This window comes from Solanum lycopersicum, chromosome 9, assembly GCF_036512215.1.
Source record: "Solanum lycopersicum chromosome 9, SLM_r2.1".
In the NCBI taxonomy this organism is placed as follows: domain Eukaryota; kingdom Viridiplantae; phylum Streptophyta; class Magnoliopsida; order Solanales; family Solanaceae; genus Solanum; species Solanum lycopersicum.
Window position 1 is genome coordinate 30,541,375 of NC_090808.1, and position 17,493 is coordinate 30,558,867.

The window sequence follows — 17,493 nt, forward strand, 5'->3', positions numbered from 1 at the left end:
TGTTGTTTTTTGACTCCTAGACCTATACATCGGTTTCATATAGCTGGACGACTTGAGAAACAAAATATTTGATGCCTTTATGGCTCATCCGAAATGCAATGGAGAGTAAAAGATAAAGAGTCCTAGCGGACTTGGATGATATCACATGCAAAAATATGACGGTAATGATTAGCATTCAAAATAATAGAACGAATGACATCCACTGAGAAATTTAAATTAATCCGAGAATGACACCTCTAGAAGACCAAACTAGCAAACTATCGACGACAAAGTTATACAAATATATAGATATGGATGTGCATTGATTTAAGAAAAAAAAGATATCTGATTCTCAAGAATACATACCCATCGGCCAATAATAAATTCATAGCATTAAGAGACAATATGTGGCATAACTATTAGACAAAACCTCATGACAAAGTCCAAATTTGACTTCACCAATGGAACCTAATATCATAATAGGACAAAAATGATATTAGAATATAGGAGCAGCCAAAAATTTAGTAGGAAAATATTTTCACATACACACATTTTACCACGGTAAACATACTTAATCAACTTAACATTTGTAGAAGCTGGCATGATTCATCAGTAAATCTAAACAAAATGGTAAGCTAAAAAAACTAGTCGGTCATGCTTAAGAAAGATGACCTCAAACTACACAATAATGAAGATTGAGACTGGAAAGTCAGCCATTGTCTAAAACGAGGGTAAAACTACGCCAAACCAATCATGAATCCCAATACGAAACTACCTTCGTATTATCGAGGACAAGTAGGACAAAACGAACAAACCCAGGAGGGAAGGCTGGACATTAGACCATGAGATGATATGCAAGCAAATGACTGACAATGCTTAACTCAAAGACTCTCACTAACATTAAAAAAAAAAAAACACTTGATTTGTCAATTCGACTTGAGATTTAAAAAAAAAAACTCATCATATGTCCATGGTGATGAACATAGTCTAAAACAAGTAAATCCAACAATAAGCAAATAACATTGAACCTCATGACACTGAACTTACCACCTAATACTCTACTCACAATCTCCCTAGTTTCACTTTCTTTTTTTTTTTTTTTATAAAAATGAGTAACTCACTTGAGTAAAAACTTCAAATTTTAATAAACCATAATTCCTCCATCCGAAAACCAAAAAAGTTTTTCTGTCACAAAGTACATGAACAAGCAAGAAAAGAAAACTACGAATCAACAAATCACTTTACTTCATTAAATCAAAAATACATCAGACGAGTAAAAATTTAGGAGGAAAATTTACTTTCTCCGAGGCAGCAACAGCACGAGCAGAGAGGTAATGACTTTCACCACGAACACATCGAACACTCACGACTAAGGAGACGAGGTAGAAATCCAAGAAGTTCTCTATTCTAAAGTATAGTGTATAACTACCCGTTTCTAAAGCTATTCTCATGTTTCTGCTAAAAAGATTTTTTGGTCTTTTAGACCAAATAATAACCCAACTGAAAATCGTCAACTTTTCTCCTATCTTTCTATTAGAAATTCTCAACTCGAAAATCCCTTCCAATTTTCCAACTAAAAATATCCAACCCTTTTTTCCAATCTTTTTCCGGCAAGCCCCCTGAGATGAAGAAAAGAGATCTTTTATAGAGGGAATTTAGGGCTTGAAAATCAGGGAAAAACGGATCCAATTGGGGTTCAAAGCCCATCGAGAAATCATAATTTGAATTCTTTCACGATTAGAGGTATACCATATTTTTCTAAAGCGTGAATCCATTCCTAAATAGTAAAGGAGAAAGGACGAACAGATCAAATCGATTGTCCTTGGCAAGCGACATGGCTAAATTTCAAGCTTTCAAGGACAACTTCACTTGACTTGCTGCTGCAACTGTCAACAATCTACAAAATGGAGGGGAGACGCTGAGGAAGACGCCTCACGCGCTATGGCTTCTAAGGCGAGCTACTGCTGGGAATCGTGTGAAGAGACGCATGAAAGGGACGATGTAGAGGTGCGGTAAGATCGTTTTTATCATACACGTTTCTTCTAGGACTACTAGAAACGTTGGAGCCCACTTTTGGGAGATTGGGAAACTAACGCTTCTGGGTTCTCTTTTTGGGAAAAGAATGGGGATGGGTCAGGTCAATTAATGATCTTTTTGAAGATTGGTCTGGAAATTTGGTAATGGTCTGGCTCAAAGTGGGTATTAGTTGGGCTGGCAAAGGAGTTGGAATAAGCTGGGGCAATCAATGAACCAAAGAATTAATTCACGAGTTAAACTAAGGTTTAAATAAGATGAATTAACTAATGAACGAGCCCTTTTTCATTTTAACGACATAAAATAATTGACTTAGTTATAAACTTAAGATTGAAAAAAGTAACCTAATAATATAGGCAAGATCATTTTTATAAAATTATCGAGGAAAACCAAAATCATTTTGAGATGATTTTAAAATATTTATTAAATAAACTAGTTAGATATACAATTATATAAAACAAATATATTACTTAAGCTATAACAAGATAAACTAAAAATCAACTATAAACTAAGGATCAAAACTACAAGTTACTAAAACCAATTTCATAAATCGTTAAGCAAAATTAAATTATTTATAACAAAAAACATATAAAATATATAATTTCAAAATTATAAAATCGACTAAAGATACTTTAAGATGAATTGAAAAGCACTTAAACATACAAAAATATATATCACTTAAAATTTATGAAAATTGACTAAACTACTTTAACATGACTTGAATAACCATTCGAAACTTTACAAAGTCGATTATTTCAACTTTTTTAGAATTTTAAGAAACTTGTTGATTAATTCATATTATGGAGGCCCAAAATTGGGTGTCAACAACTGTCCCTCAATTTATTCGGGTTGATGCAAGAAATTCGAAGTTGACTACTCCAATTTTTACCAACCACATATTTATCTTTTAAAAAGCGGAATTTTGGCATGAATTTTGGAATTATGGCCGAACCCCGGAAACTGGTTTCCTACATATCTCAGGCTATGTGAGAATTCAGGCTACTTGTAGTTCTATGTGCTTGATTTAACACATGATTTTGAAAGAATTCAATAGTCATCTCGATATGGAATTATGAAGGAATCGTATTCTCGAGAATAAGATTTAAGAGCGAATTTTAGAATACAGTCGGATTTTCAATATTCAGCCCGCCTACATATCCTCAAACCTTAGAGATGTTTGTATTTGACTCGATCGGTGGAAAAGGAAATCTATTATGTTAGATAATCTTTGGCTCTAGACAGGTAATAAATTAAGTTGAGTATAAAAATGAGGCTGTAACCTCTTATCCATGAATATGGGGCGCTTCACACTCATAATTAAGAACTTACCGGACATAATTATCAAAGCTCTTGCATCACTCAGATTCGAAATTTGCTTATGGTAGATACCAAAATTTTTTGATGCAAAACTGAAACCGAGAAAACTAACGAAAAACCCACATGCATTCTGATAGGGGTGTGATTTAATTTTGGTGGAAGTCGCTCCTGTGCTCGCGTCCTAAGATTTTGATGTTCCTCGTTGAAATCTGTCTCAGTTCGCTGCTAAGAAAAACTTTCATGTTGTGTTGCATCCTTTTTTATGTTGTCTGCACCTGTGATTTCTTCTAGAGAATTCATCCTTCCGGATATTCTCGAGAGAGACTAAGATAAAATTCATTAGTATAAAAATGCAATTCAAGTGGGATATAGTGTCTTTTACCATGTTGAAACTTGATTTCTCTTCTTCGACATTTGACGTCAACTCCATTGGGTCGAACGCAAAGCAAACAAAGCTTAGCATGTGGATGACTTCCTAGACAACACATCAATATATTCAGCAAGCAAATGAATGTGATCCTTTCTTTAAGCTTCATTCAGGTGGACACTGATTTTGACCTCTTTAATACACTCTCCCTCTCCCACATTCTTTGTTTTAGTTTCGTCCAAATTCGTCTTATGTTGATTTTGAAACTTCCAAAAATGTCCAACAACATATACCGGTACATCATTTTCCTCATATTATTTGTCTTTGTCATCACCTGCCTCATTTTGTTCTTTCAGCTCGTAACATGAAATGAAATTAGCAGGTATTAAATTAAAATAATGAAATCATAAACAAACAATGTTAGAAATATAAAAATATGAAATAAGAAAATAAACAAATTTTCAATAAAGGGATACTTTCATTCAAATTGGAAAATAGTGCAAACTTCGGCCATTAAAAAGGGCCATGTTGCCTTTTTAAACATCACGGGGGAATTTCAAAGATTAAGTAATTAAAGAAACTATAAAATGGTGGGTCTAGGGCCTCTTCCATACTACCACCAATTTTCAAAACAGGCATAAACAATGTCCTTCTACCAAGATATTCAGGGATCAAGATTGGTGTGGAGGTTTAGTTCTGCAGCTACTCTCCAGGCTCAGCATAGCGGATACCAGCTAGCTCGATCTCGTCCTCTATGATAGCATCAATGTCTTCAAAAAGGCCCAAAATTCCTTCCCTAGGCCCATCACGATCGGCATATTCTTTGACTGGAAATGAATGGTACATATGAGGGATTGGTAGAGCCAATGCTTGGTCACCAGTCTTCTTCATCTTTGCCGCATTATCTGTGTGGACATACCCCAAACCATACCTTGATCCTTTAATGGGAACTTGAATAGGCTCGACAATTCCATGGAAATTTCTCCTAATCCAAAACCTGAACGAATCCACCCTGTAGCATCACCGTGGTAATCATCTTGAACACAGAGGGCATAAGCAGTTTATGGAGCGAAGTCATCAACGGTGGCATTAACCAGTTCCACCGTGTAGAAATCACTGCCTCGAGAGACTTCATATATGATTGGCGCATGCCCACCGGAGTTGCTTCCTTCACCGTGAATAACCAATTCTTGCTCTTTCAAGACAAGCTTCATGAACTAGTGAAGGGTAGAAGGCATGACCGCAACCATGTGGATGAACGACCTTCCCAAAAGAAGGTTGTAGCGTATCTATGTCCAGTTACTGAAACTTTTCATTAAACTCTGCATGAATCATCTAAATGACCAAGTGTACCACCCTAGTGTGTCTTTCTACACCCAATAGAAGGCTCTTATGTTGACTTGGTTTCGTTTAAGCTTCCCCAAATCAAACCTTAACTCCCTCAGAGTCGACAACAGGCAAATATTGTGACCAGATCCACTATCTATCAGGACACGGTTTATGACCTTTCTCGACATAAATAGTGATATGCAAAACTTTGTTGTGCATCCTCCCTTCGAAGGGCAACTCGTTATCACAGAAGCTAATCTGATGTCCTTGGATAACCTTGTTGATCATTGCCGTTAAATTGTCATTGTTGGGGCCTACGGGCACATATTTATCATCCAAAGCCTTCATCAGGGCTTGCCTATGTATATGCGAACTCATCAAGAGGGCGCACACATAAATTTGAGCCGGGGTTTTCTCCACATGCTTAACAGTCTAGTAGTCCTTCTATGCATCTTTCTCCAGAATTCTTCAGCTTCACCTTTGCTTATCGGCCTCTTTCCTTAGTCCTTCTTTTTCCCTTCATTGACAACCTCTTCTGGAGTATAACATCTGCAAGACCTGGTCATAACATGAGCTGAAGAGGTTTCAATCACAAACCATGTCCTAGAAAAAGTTTCTAATGGCACCAAGGCAACGACCATTGCGGGTGTCATAATCACAAACTCTTTCTTTTCTCTGACGCTCAAAGAAGCCACGACCCTTTCCAACTCAACAGAATGAATGGGAACTATCACCTTCATCACGGCCCAATTGTCATCCCTCTCTATCATATTGATATTGACACCCCCATGATTTGGAAGATTACTTTAGTTGTTGGAAGATTACACCAAACGCTCGTACAACTTTGTTCGTCTTTAAGCAAGCGCAATACAAATTTTGGGGGGCTTATTCTCAAATCTAGGACGATGGGGATCATAGTTTCCTTGAGGAGAAGGCATTTGACAATAACTTTGGACATTAGGAGAGGGAGCTTGATATCTAGATTAGGCATTTGTCTAGTAATTATTTAATGGAGTTTGGTAGTTTGCGGAGGCATTTGGATAAACTAGAGCTTGGGCTTGATATATGATACGCTCAAACTTACTTCTCAAATAAGAGGTAAAGCGTTCGCATCAAGTAAAGAACCCAACTAATGAGGTTGGGATCGTTCCCACGAGGAAAATAGTTCAGACTTAACTTTAATCCACTATTACTATTGTTTAGTCAATTATCTCCATAGAAAACAGTAGACAAAAAAAGGGGGGGTTTATTTTTAAATAAATGAAAGTAACTAACTAAAGTAAACAACTAACATATTCAAATATTGGAGTTTAATCAATCAATAAAGTAACTAGGGTTTAAGTGTTCCCCTCAGGTTCCTAACTTGATAATTCTATCTATAACAATTCTTTCCTAGTATCTTGCATGCAAAGTGATAAGTTATGTATTTCTAAATCCTTGGTCCGGCATCTAGAAAATTGAACTCCGCACCTTGGTCCGGCTACATGTGTTGCTATACTAACCCTTACCTTTACCTCATATTAAGCATTTTATTCGATATTTGACTAAGGTATTACCTCGTACCAATCAATACTAGCCTATTAGATAGTATACACTAAATCTATGTTGATAATTATTTTACTATTACCTACCTCCTTGGTCCGGCATGTGTCATTAAGGAGAGTTCTAACGTTGGTCATCCGTCAAAAAGACTTCTAAGCAAAAGAATTATCAATACATGCAAGACACTATTCTAGAATTTTTATTTTAGTTAGATTTTACCTCATTATTCACCCATGGTTCCCACAACCCTAGTTATGGAGTTTAGTTACCCATAGTCATAATCACAATATTCATATATCTAATTATAAGAATTCATGCACTTACTTCAATGAGCAAGAATAAAATCCAGAAGTTCACTTGATTATTCAACAAACACACCAACAATCAATCCAGATACAGTGTATCAAGTACTAAATTAATCGCAGACTAAAGATTCTCCAAAATTATAAAAATCACAAATACTAACAAAGAGTCTAACATAAGAGAATCTAACTAACAAAGAGTCTAACCCCAAAAACAAGGTTTTTCCAACTATTTATAGAAAACCAAAAACCTAATAAAAGAAGGACTTTAATTGCTGAAAATCTGCCAAAACGCGTCCAAATCGACGAACCTCGTGATGGTCCATCGTGGTCACGATGGTATGGGCCATCGTGGCCATCATGGTCACTACAATTCCTTCTGCTGCTTTCATTATTACTCTCGATTAACAGGTATGACGGACCGTTCCAAGCACGACGGTCCGTCGAAGGTCTCCATTACATAAAACTTAAAATTCTTGGAGTTTTGGTACTGAGACTACTTTTTGGTCATCACGACGAACCAGCAGGACGGACCATCATGGCTATGATGGTCCGTCATGAACTTGTAATCCCACACTTAGGTCAGACTTCCCCATCTTCCTTCAACAGGCTCACTACGATGCCACCTACGGACCGTCACAAGCTCGATGGACCGTCACAAGCTCTGTAGGTTGTAACTTTTCTGCATTTCTTGCTCAAAAACTTCCGCGTTCATCTTTAGACAAATTTCCTGTAAATAAAGAGAAACTTACATAAAAACCAATACAAAAAGGCTTTTGGACACACACTAAACTTAAGGAAAAAACATTAAAAATACTGTGAAAACACAATATATCAACACCATCAACTCAACTTAAATTTGTTGTTTGTCCTCAAGTGATGCACTATGACTCACTACAAAATCTTAGTACAGTAGTATCTATGTTTTAGCTTTCGCAATCATTTGGCTATGAATCCCGATCAGTCTTATCAGGTTTATGCATGTTATCACTGTTAGGCTTGACTTATGTGGAATCAAACCATGAGACAGACTCACCACGCACTGACACATATTTTCTTCAATTTCTCACCGAGGTGCTAATATTTCCGGTATTCCAACTAGTGTCCTCACTTTAAGACAACATCCTCATTTTTGACACAATGATTTCAGTTTGAGTATAAGGATTTCTTTTCAACTCTCATTCTCAAAAAAAATTCACAACTCATTCATACATATTGCCATAAGCTTGCCCTTATTTTCACTACTTTAAGTTTGCCATACAACTCTTAGGATTACGATAGGACTTTCTTAGCTTGAAATATAGGCTCACAGTCAGGTAGGTATATTTAGGTATACTTTAGTGACTTTTTGCCCTCCTTGATATATCGGCTAATCATACAGCTTTTTATCATTTTATTTCGCCCAATTTCTCATATGCTTTCACCTTGCTATTTTTCCTTCTTTCTTCATTTGTGTAAGTTACTCTCTTCTTTTCTTGATTGTATTTATTATTTTTTTATTTAACTTTTATTTCAGCTGGTTCTTGAGTCACTTTAGTTTTGTTCTTTCTCTTTATTTGTTCTTTCAACCCCACTTTCTAGAGCATTCCTCATAAGAGCCACCCTCAACTAATGGCTTTGCCATGAGTCAAAGTACACAATACCCAAAGTTGGTTCAGGGCTACGAATAGGTTGTTTACTACATTAGCCACCCTCAAGAATAAGTTGAGGTGCACATGTCCGAGGAGGGACTAGGGCCAACACATTATTCCCAGAAAAGATCAATTGGGGTGAAAAAGAAAGGTCTATTTTAAGATCAAATCATTTGGATCAAAGAGGGATTAATTTCATTCTTTTTTTTATTTAGGATAAACATTAGCTACATTGAACAAGGGCCTATGATCCTTTCCTAATTGTTTATTATAGCTTACTTTTAGCAGGACTAACCAGGAAAGTTCTAGCTCACTACAAATAGTGGACTATTCAAATCTTCCTCACACTCACTTGACATCTCATTACTCTACCAGACTATTAGACACCTAGTTTGAATTTTAGACTTAGGGTCATGCTGTGGTGTATCTCTCTGTCATGCTTAGAGCCACACATTTATCAATTACTATGCCTAGTCATGTATCGTTTTCATTACATCGGGATATCATTTTAGACATCATGCTGCAGAGTTAAACTATGTACACAATAAATAGACATGTCGATTCAACAATAAAAATAATCAGTCTCTCCGGAAAAAAGAACACAGGCAAGAAAACCCCAAAAAATGATTGTGAATTGAACTACTCAGACTTCACCCTAGCACTCACTTTCCATTTACCCCACCCCAACAAAAAGATATGCAATTGTCCCCAATGCCTAAAAAATTGATATACGAGAGTGGTAGGTGAAGCAAAACTGGGTCGCAAAGCGCCAACGATAAGCAAGATGGTGGGTCCAATTCTCCGAAACCCACTACCTCTTTAGTCAGGACACCCTCAGTAGTGTCCTCATCAGCAACAACACTATCAGCAGTGCCTCTCGCTATCACCACATCTCTGGAACTAGATGCCCCAGCAGCTGACTCCACAGCCCTGATCCGACGTGCCTCATCATCAACAAGCGAGGCTCTCCTCGCAGCCTCCATCTCACGGCACTCCTTTTTCTGTGCTCTAGACTCATCCTCCTCTTGACCCTTACGCCTCTTGGAATGCTCTCAAGGGGGAGGTGGTGGAATCTCAGAAGTGGCGAATAAGGCTGCCATCACTGTGTCATTAGCAGGATCTGCAGAAGGGGCCTCAGACTCTAGCACCCTAGCCTCAAGGATCATATCAATGTCCACTCGCAGACCCTCAACCGCATCCTGAAGGGTCGACACGTTTACTTAAGGGGCTGGCCGGGATAGCACCCGCAACTCAAAAGTGTCCAAGCGCTATTGAACCTCAACGATATTCCACTCTTTGTGGTGGACCGTTTTACGCTCCAAGATCTCTTCTGCCTCAGCAATATACCTCGGCATCCAAGGCTGGATGTGATGCACAAGTGTAGCCATCTCTGCCTCTAGTTTCTAGACCCTAGCAAGCAGGACCAGAGCGGGGAATGGGGCTGAGCGAGAGAATCTAGGCGCAGTGCTACTACCCAGGATAGAGTCGACTGAAGTAGTGTCAGTGGTTTCAGAAGCAGCCTGCTTAGCCGTTCGAGCATGTGCTACCGTATCCGCAAGATTTTCCCCAAGTGGAGGCAACTCTGGATGTCCCTCTACGTGGAGCCAACTTATTAGCCTCATCCCTGATGAGGCCGATATCAATAGTGCCCAGTAGAGTCTGAGCTTATTAATGTGCCAGATGGGCGCACCTGTCGACATGCATAAGGAAAATATCATGCACGGAAAATGGTAAGTAGTTGTGACGTTGAAATCCTTCTTGTGCATGACCATCTGTAGAAGACAAATGAAGTCCACCTGAAACTTGGCTATTATCGCCGCCATCAGAACTGCATGATCCCATGAAACTATATCATATGCGGTCGTCGGGTAAAGGTTGTGGAGGAAACTCAACCATAAGAAATTAGTCGTGAAGGTCAAGTTAGCCTTCTTGATGGCTCATTTCAGCTCCATCACCCAGTCGGAACCCTCTCTATCAACAGACAAGTGCAAGGCCATCCAGCTCTTGGTGGTCTCTCTCAGCGATGGCTCATGTAAGAATTGGCCATCTTTTACAATTTGCCACCGGTAGTCGAACTCGTCGGTGAGAGGAGTCCTGTTGGCATCAACATCCTCGCCGTATAAATACTGACGGGTGGCGGGCAGGGAGATGTCGACCTTAATGCCACGTGCTCGGACATTCTCAAGTGGGGCCTGTTTGGCGGGGGCAACCAGCCTATCTGTCAGTGATCTGCGAGTAGCCACGTAAGAGGCGTAGAAATCTCGGACAAAATCCACACTATAACAGCCTAAAGAACGAGCTTTCCACTCCAACCGGTGTCTGGTGAACAGATTGTGGATCTCTGGCATAGTGGGGAGACTTTCCGTAAGGACCCGTCTCTCCAGTGTAAGGGTCCGTTCCATGATGCAAATATCGTTTAGAAACTTGGCATCACAATACACTTGATATTGCCCGTCGACACACCATCGGTTGGTCTGGACAGCAACCGGGGTGAGAGCACCAGTCAGTGATCCTGGAGAGGAATCAAGATTGTTAGCCTCATCAGACGAGGCAGACTGTGTAGATGTGGTTGAAGCAAGGACTTTGGACCCAGTGTCTTCCTCCGACCACGAAACTCCTAAGGATCCAGACGCTCCTTTTTCATGTGTAGCTGGCCCAGAAAAGGTGTCGGTCAGTGTGTGCTCCTCATCAGTCTAGGAGGCAGTGACTACGCCAGATGCCACCTTTTTTGGTGTAGCTCTAGTAGCACGTGCAGCTCGTGATGGAGTGGAAGTGCCTAGGGGAACGTATTCGGGGTCATCCTCATCATCAGAGCCTATAATCAGTCGGGAATACGGAGCGACAAACTTTGAACACCCACATGCATAAACTCGATTTTTTTGTGCCATTAGAGATAGAACCTATTAAGAATCAATATTAGTACGAGAAGGATCAAACCAAGACGAGCAAAAATGACACAAAATAACTATAAGAGCTAAGTTGTAATGACTTTTCTGCAGTAACAGTGCAACACGACGGACCAGGTGACGACTGGTGGTGAGTACGACAGACCGTCATGGGGTTCGTCATGTCTTACTTCAACTATGTTGATGTGAAGACTCCTGAAGGCAAGTCTCTGTCAAGTATGACGGCTAAGCAGGACGGACCGTCGTGACAATGACGGTCCGTATGGGTACTTAGAAAAAAGTATGGAGACCTTTAGGAGAGGGGTCTCTGACAGTCACGACGGTTGTACAGGACGGACCGTCGAGGGTATGATGGTCCATCGTAGATGTCCGTCAGAGGACACTTAGAAAAAGTGGGAGACCCTTAGGACAACGGTCTCTGACAATCACGATGGTTGTGCAGGACGAACCGTTGTGGAAATAACGATCCGTCGTAGATGTCCGTTAGTAAGACAATTAGAAAAATTATGGAGACTTTCAGGAGATAGGTCTCTGACCGTCATGACGGTTGTGCAGGACGGACCATCGAGGGTATGACGGTCCATGGTATATGTGCGTCAGAGGACACTTAGAAAACGTTAGAGACCCTTAGGAAAAGGGTCTATGACAACCAGAACGATTGTGCAGGACGGACCGTCGTGGGAACGACAGTCTGTCGCATGTATTCGTTGGTGGACACTTAGAGAAAACGAACAGTGGGGTGTTGGAATAGACCCTATGATGGTCCGTCGTGGGTACGCCGGTCCGTCATCAGGTTCTCGTTCTGTCATTCAGTGACTGGACTTGGGATGCCACAATCATCCCCTATGACTCAAATGGAATTCTTAGTATTAACCTACATGTTTCTAACCCAAATACGTAACAAACTAGCAATGCTAAAGCACCTATTTCTAGAGTTTTAACAAGGCAATTTGAGGATTCTCAATCTAGGTCAGACAAAATTGGATCAAAGAATGAAGACCCACCAAAAAGAAATACGCTAATACGAATTAAAAAACAAAAATACAATGTAAATGGGTAGAAATCAGAGACACATACCTGAGAACAGGAGAAAGATAGACAAGTGGGGGACTTGGTTAGCAAGAATAGAACCACACTAGCAGACTCCGACCAGTAGAGAGTAGGTTTTAGGAATTGGGGAAGTGATCAGTTGATAGAGAAGAGAGGTAGGAAGTTGGAAGTTTGAAAGGGAGGGAAATGGGAGAAAAGGGGGAAGGAAATGGGTGAAATGAAGGGGTGGGGATTTTAAATGTTAACAATTTTTAAAATACCCCCAACTAGGTCGGGTCGGGTACTGTCATTAATGATGCAATGAATCCCCGACGACAGACCACCGCAGATGCGATGGTCCGTCATTGGTTCCTTCACGTTTTCCCTAGTTTTGAAAATAAATGAAAGACGTACTAGACACGACAGATTCATGCGACGGTCCGTCGCAAGCGTGACGGTCCATCAATGTATCCGTCAGTGACTGTTGCAGGGTGAATTTCTACAGAATTTCCTGGTGATGTTCCTGCAAATTTAGAACCCATTAGTAGAAAATGCTACCATTACTAGAAATAAAACTATAAGTATTGGGTTGCCTCCCAACAAGCGCCTGATATAACGTTGTGGCACGACTGAAGACACTTGATTACTCAAACTTTATCATGATGGTATGCCTCGATTACATCATTTGATGATTTAGCATGCCCAGAATAGGTTCTTATTCGTCGTCCATTTACCTTAAACTGCACACCCACCTTGGTTTCTAACTCCACTACTCTATGAGGGAATAGTTGGGTAATCAATTAAGGGCTAGTCCATTTGGACTTGAGCTTGCTCGGAAACAAATGCAACCTATAATTGTATAAAAGCACCAATTCCCCAACCATAAACTTTCATTGTTTAATTTTTAGGTCATGGTGCTTCTTCATCTTTTCTTTGTAGGATATAGCAGATACCGATTGGATCTCACCACTTTGCCTTATGGACCTACAAATGTTGAATGTTGCTTCTTCATTATTCAACCGAAATTTCATCTGCCCCTTTTCCATATCAACTAAGGCTCTACCCGTAGCAAGGAATGGCCTCTCAAGAATAATAGGTACTTCAAAATCGACTTCACAATCAAGAATAACAAAACATGCCGAAAATATGAACGACTCAACTTTTAGTAGCACATCGTGGAGTATTCTTATAGGCCTTTTTATAGTTTGATTGGCCATTAGCAGCCGCATCATAGTGGGTTTGGGATCACCCAAACCCAACTTCTTGTAAATCGAGAGAGGCATGAGATTTATGCTTGCCCCTAGATCACATAATGTTTTTGCAAAATGTAATGACCTGACTATACAAGGAATAGTGAATGCACACGGATATTCTTTCTTTTGTACTTGAGAACTTGTATCAATAGCACTACAATGCTGCATTCTATCATCATCTTCAAAAGTGACCGATCTTTTCTTTGTTACCAGATCTTTCATAAACTTGGCATAACCGGGCATTTGTTCTAAAGCTTCTACCGAGGGGACATTGATAGATAGTTGCTTCAACATTGTTATAAAACACTGATATTTACCATCCTCGGTCTTTTTCACTAATCTTTGAGGAAAGGGGGGTCTAGGCATGGGAATTACCTTTGTAGGCACTTCAACATCTTTTCCAGTGTTATCTTCACTTTCACCACTAACCTCTACCACTTTATCATTAGTTTTTATCACCTTTTCCTCATTAGACAAAATAGGTGGGTCAATGGTTTGCTTACCACCCCAAGTAGTGATTGCCATGCAGTGTCCATCATTTATTGAATTTTGGATAGCGTTTCTAGGAAGAGTTTCGGTTGTTGTCTGTCACGGTCGCAGATAATTGGGCCATTTGCAACTCAAGATGTTTAATCGATATTGCATGTGTATCGACTTTCTACCCAATACCCGCTTAATCACTCCTTAACTCTTTAATGTGCTCATTACTAGCATCTAACCTCCTGATCATTTTGTGAAACATATCCTCAACTCGCGCCGTAATATCTGCACCATCCCTAGGAGTAACTTCACGATTTTGAGGAGGGACATAAGGTCCCATTCCTATCATTTCTGTTACCATAGTTACCCCTATTGAAGTTGTTGTCGTGGTTGTAGTTTCCTTATTGGACATAATGACCCTCACGGTTATAATTACCATATATCTGACCTTGGTATCATTGACCTTGGCGCCAATTCTCCTAATTTGAGCCTTGGGCACTCAGTCGGAAACCCCCCGTCTGCTCATTTACCGCATAGTAATTCTCCACATCATAGCATTCATCATTTGGTGGTGGTGGTTTAGACAAGTAGTTAACCGCATTTATCTTTTCTGCACCCCTGTGACATATTTTAAGACCAACCCAAGATCAGTTCTCATCTGATCCATCTCTTCACGAATCTCATCTATGGCTGGGTGGTGAGTGGATTGCACTGCGAAGGTATTTCTTCCAGTATCTGACTTCCTAGTACTCCAAGCATTATTATTTCGAGATATTTTCTCTAACTTTTCAGCAATCTCGGCATAAGGCCACTCCCCTTAAGAACCACCCGTTATAGTATTCAATACCACTTTATTATTATCATCATGTACCCGATAGAAGTATTCCTTCAGTGACTCATCATCTATGCAGTGATTAGGGACGCTTCTAAAAAATGAGGTGAATCTATCCCAAGAACTACTAAGTGACTCTCCTTGTAGTGCCACAAAGTTGTTCACTCTGTCTTTGTGGTTTAGTTTTTTGGAGACCGGGTAGTAACGTGCTAAGAAAACGTCCCTTAGTTGGTTCTAAGTGAAAATTGAGTTATAAGGGAGCTTAGTGAACCAAATAGCAGCCTCTCCTGTCAGTGGGAGAGGAAATACTCTTAGCCTTATTACATCCAAATCCAAGTCAGGCCTCCCTACACAACTTTTACACACTGTCGTTACCTTAGCTATATGGGCATGTGGATCATCAGAAAGGTAACCCTGAAAACAAAGCTCTGGCAGTGAGCATTTGCATCAGACTACTAGTTACAAGAAAGGTGTGACCTTGTGGGAAAGGGGGCAAGACAAGTGGCCCATCAGAGTCTGCTATATTATCATAGCCTCTATAGTATTCTTGAGGACGTAGAGCGGGATTTTGTCTCCTTTGTTGATTTTCACCTGGATCATCGCGTAATAACTGACCAAGAACATCAACCGGAGCTGGGATGTTCTGGTTTGGATCATAATCATTAATACCCAAGTTTCGATTCATGTTGCTTAGTGTACGCTCTAATTCGTGATCATAGGAAAATAAGGGTTATCTTCCTCTCCGTTTATTTGACATACAAGAAAGATAGTTCTGCAAGAATAAAAAATAATAGAAAAGTAAAATCAAGAAAATATTGACTAAAATTTAGTAACAAGTTTAAGATAATCTAAAATCTACTTTCCCCGACAACGGCGCAAAAATTTGATATGCTCAAACTTACTTCTCAAATAAGAGGTAAAGCGGCCGTATCAAGTAAAGAACCCAACTAATGAGGTTGGGATTGTCTCACGAGGGAAATAGTTTAGACTTAATTTTAATCTATTATTACTATTGTTTAGTCAATTATTTCCATAGAAAACAAAAGACAATAAAAAGGGGGGGGGGGTTATTTCTAAATGAATGAAAATAACTAACTAAAATAAAGTAAACAACTAACAGATTCAAATATTTGAGTTTAATCAATTAATAAAATTAACTAGGGTTTAAGTGTTCCCCACAGGTTCCTAACTTGATAATTTTAACTATAAAAATTCTTTCCTAGTAACATGCATGCAAAGTGATAAGTTATGTATTTCTAATTCGTTGGTCCGGCATCTAGAAAATTTCACTCCGCACCTTGGTCTGGCTACGTGTGTTGATAACTAACCCTTACCTTTACCTCATATTAAGCATTTTATTCAATATTTGACTAAGTTATTACCTCATACCAATCAATACTAGCTTATTAGATAGTATACACTAAATCTATGTTGATAATTCTTTTCCTATTATCTACCTCCTTGGTGCGGCAAGTGGCATTAAGGCGAGTTCTAACGTTGGCCATCCATTAAAAAGACTTCTAAGTGAAAGAATTGTCAATACATGCAAGACACCATTCTAGAATTGTTATTTTAGTTAGATTTTACCTCATTATTCACCCATGGTTCCCACAACCCTAGTTATGGAGTTTAGTTACCCATAGTCATAATCACAATATTCATATATATATAATATAAGAATTCATGAACTTTTTTGAATGAGCAAGAATAAGATCTAGAAGTTCACTTGATTAATCGACAAACACACCAACAATCAATTTCAGATAAAGTGTATCAATTATTGAAATTAATCGCAGACTAAAGATTCTCCAAACATATAACAATCACAAATACTAACAAAGAGTCTAACATAAGAGAATCTAACTAACAAAGAGTCTAACCCCAAAAACGAGGTTTTTCCAACTATTTATAGAAAACCAAAAACCTAATAAAAGAAGGACTCTTATTGCTAAAAATCTGCCAAAATGCGTCTGAATCGACGGACCTCGTGATGGGCCAATTGTGTCACGACGAATCGTCATGGCCTCCATCATCATATAGTTTACAACTCCTCTTGCTGCTTTCTTTTTTACCCTTGACGAAAAAGTATGACGGACTATTCAAAGCACGAAGGTCCGTCGAGGGTCTCCGTTACACAACAATTATACTTCTTGGAGTTTGGGTACTGAGACTACTTTTTGATCATCACGACGAACCAGTAGGACGGACCATCATGTGTATGAAGGTCCGTCATGAACTTTGTAATCCCATACATAGGTTAGACTTCCCCATCTTCCTTCAGCAGGTTCAGTACGATGCCACCTATGGACCTTCAGAAGCTCGATGGACCGTCACAAGCTCCGTAGGTGGTAACTTTTCTGCATTTCTTGCTCAAAAACTCCCGCATTCATCTTTAGACAGATTTCCTATAAATACAGAGAAACTTACATAAAAACCAATACAAAAAGGCTTTTGGACACACACTAAACTTAAGGAAAAAGCATTAAAAATAC

General features: G+C 39.3%; 1 long non-coding RNA gene across 1 annotated transcript; it reads right to left on the bottom strand.

Moving 5' to 3' along the window:
- LOC104649143 (uncharacterized) lies at positions 1–1,977 on the bottom strand. The gene is made up of 2 exons (XR_743101.4): positions 1,278–1,977; positions 1–447 (listed from the first exon to the last, which is right to left on the bottom strand). It is a non-coding gene; the product is annotated as an uncharacterized lncRNA (long non-coding RNA).
- Positions 1,978–17,493: the final 15,516 nt, after the last annotated feature.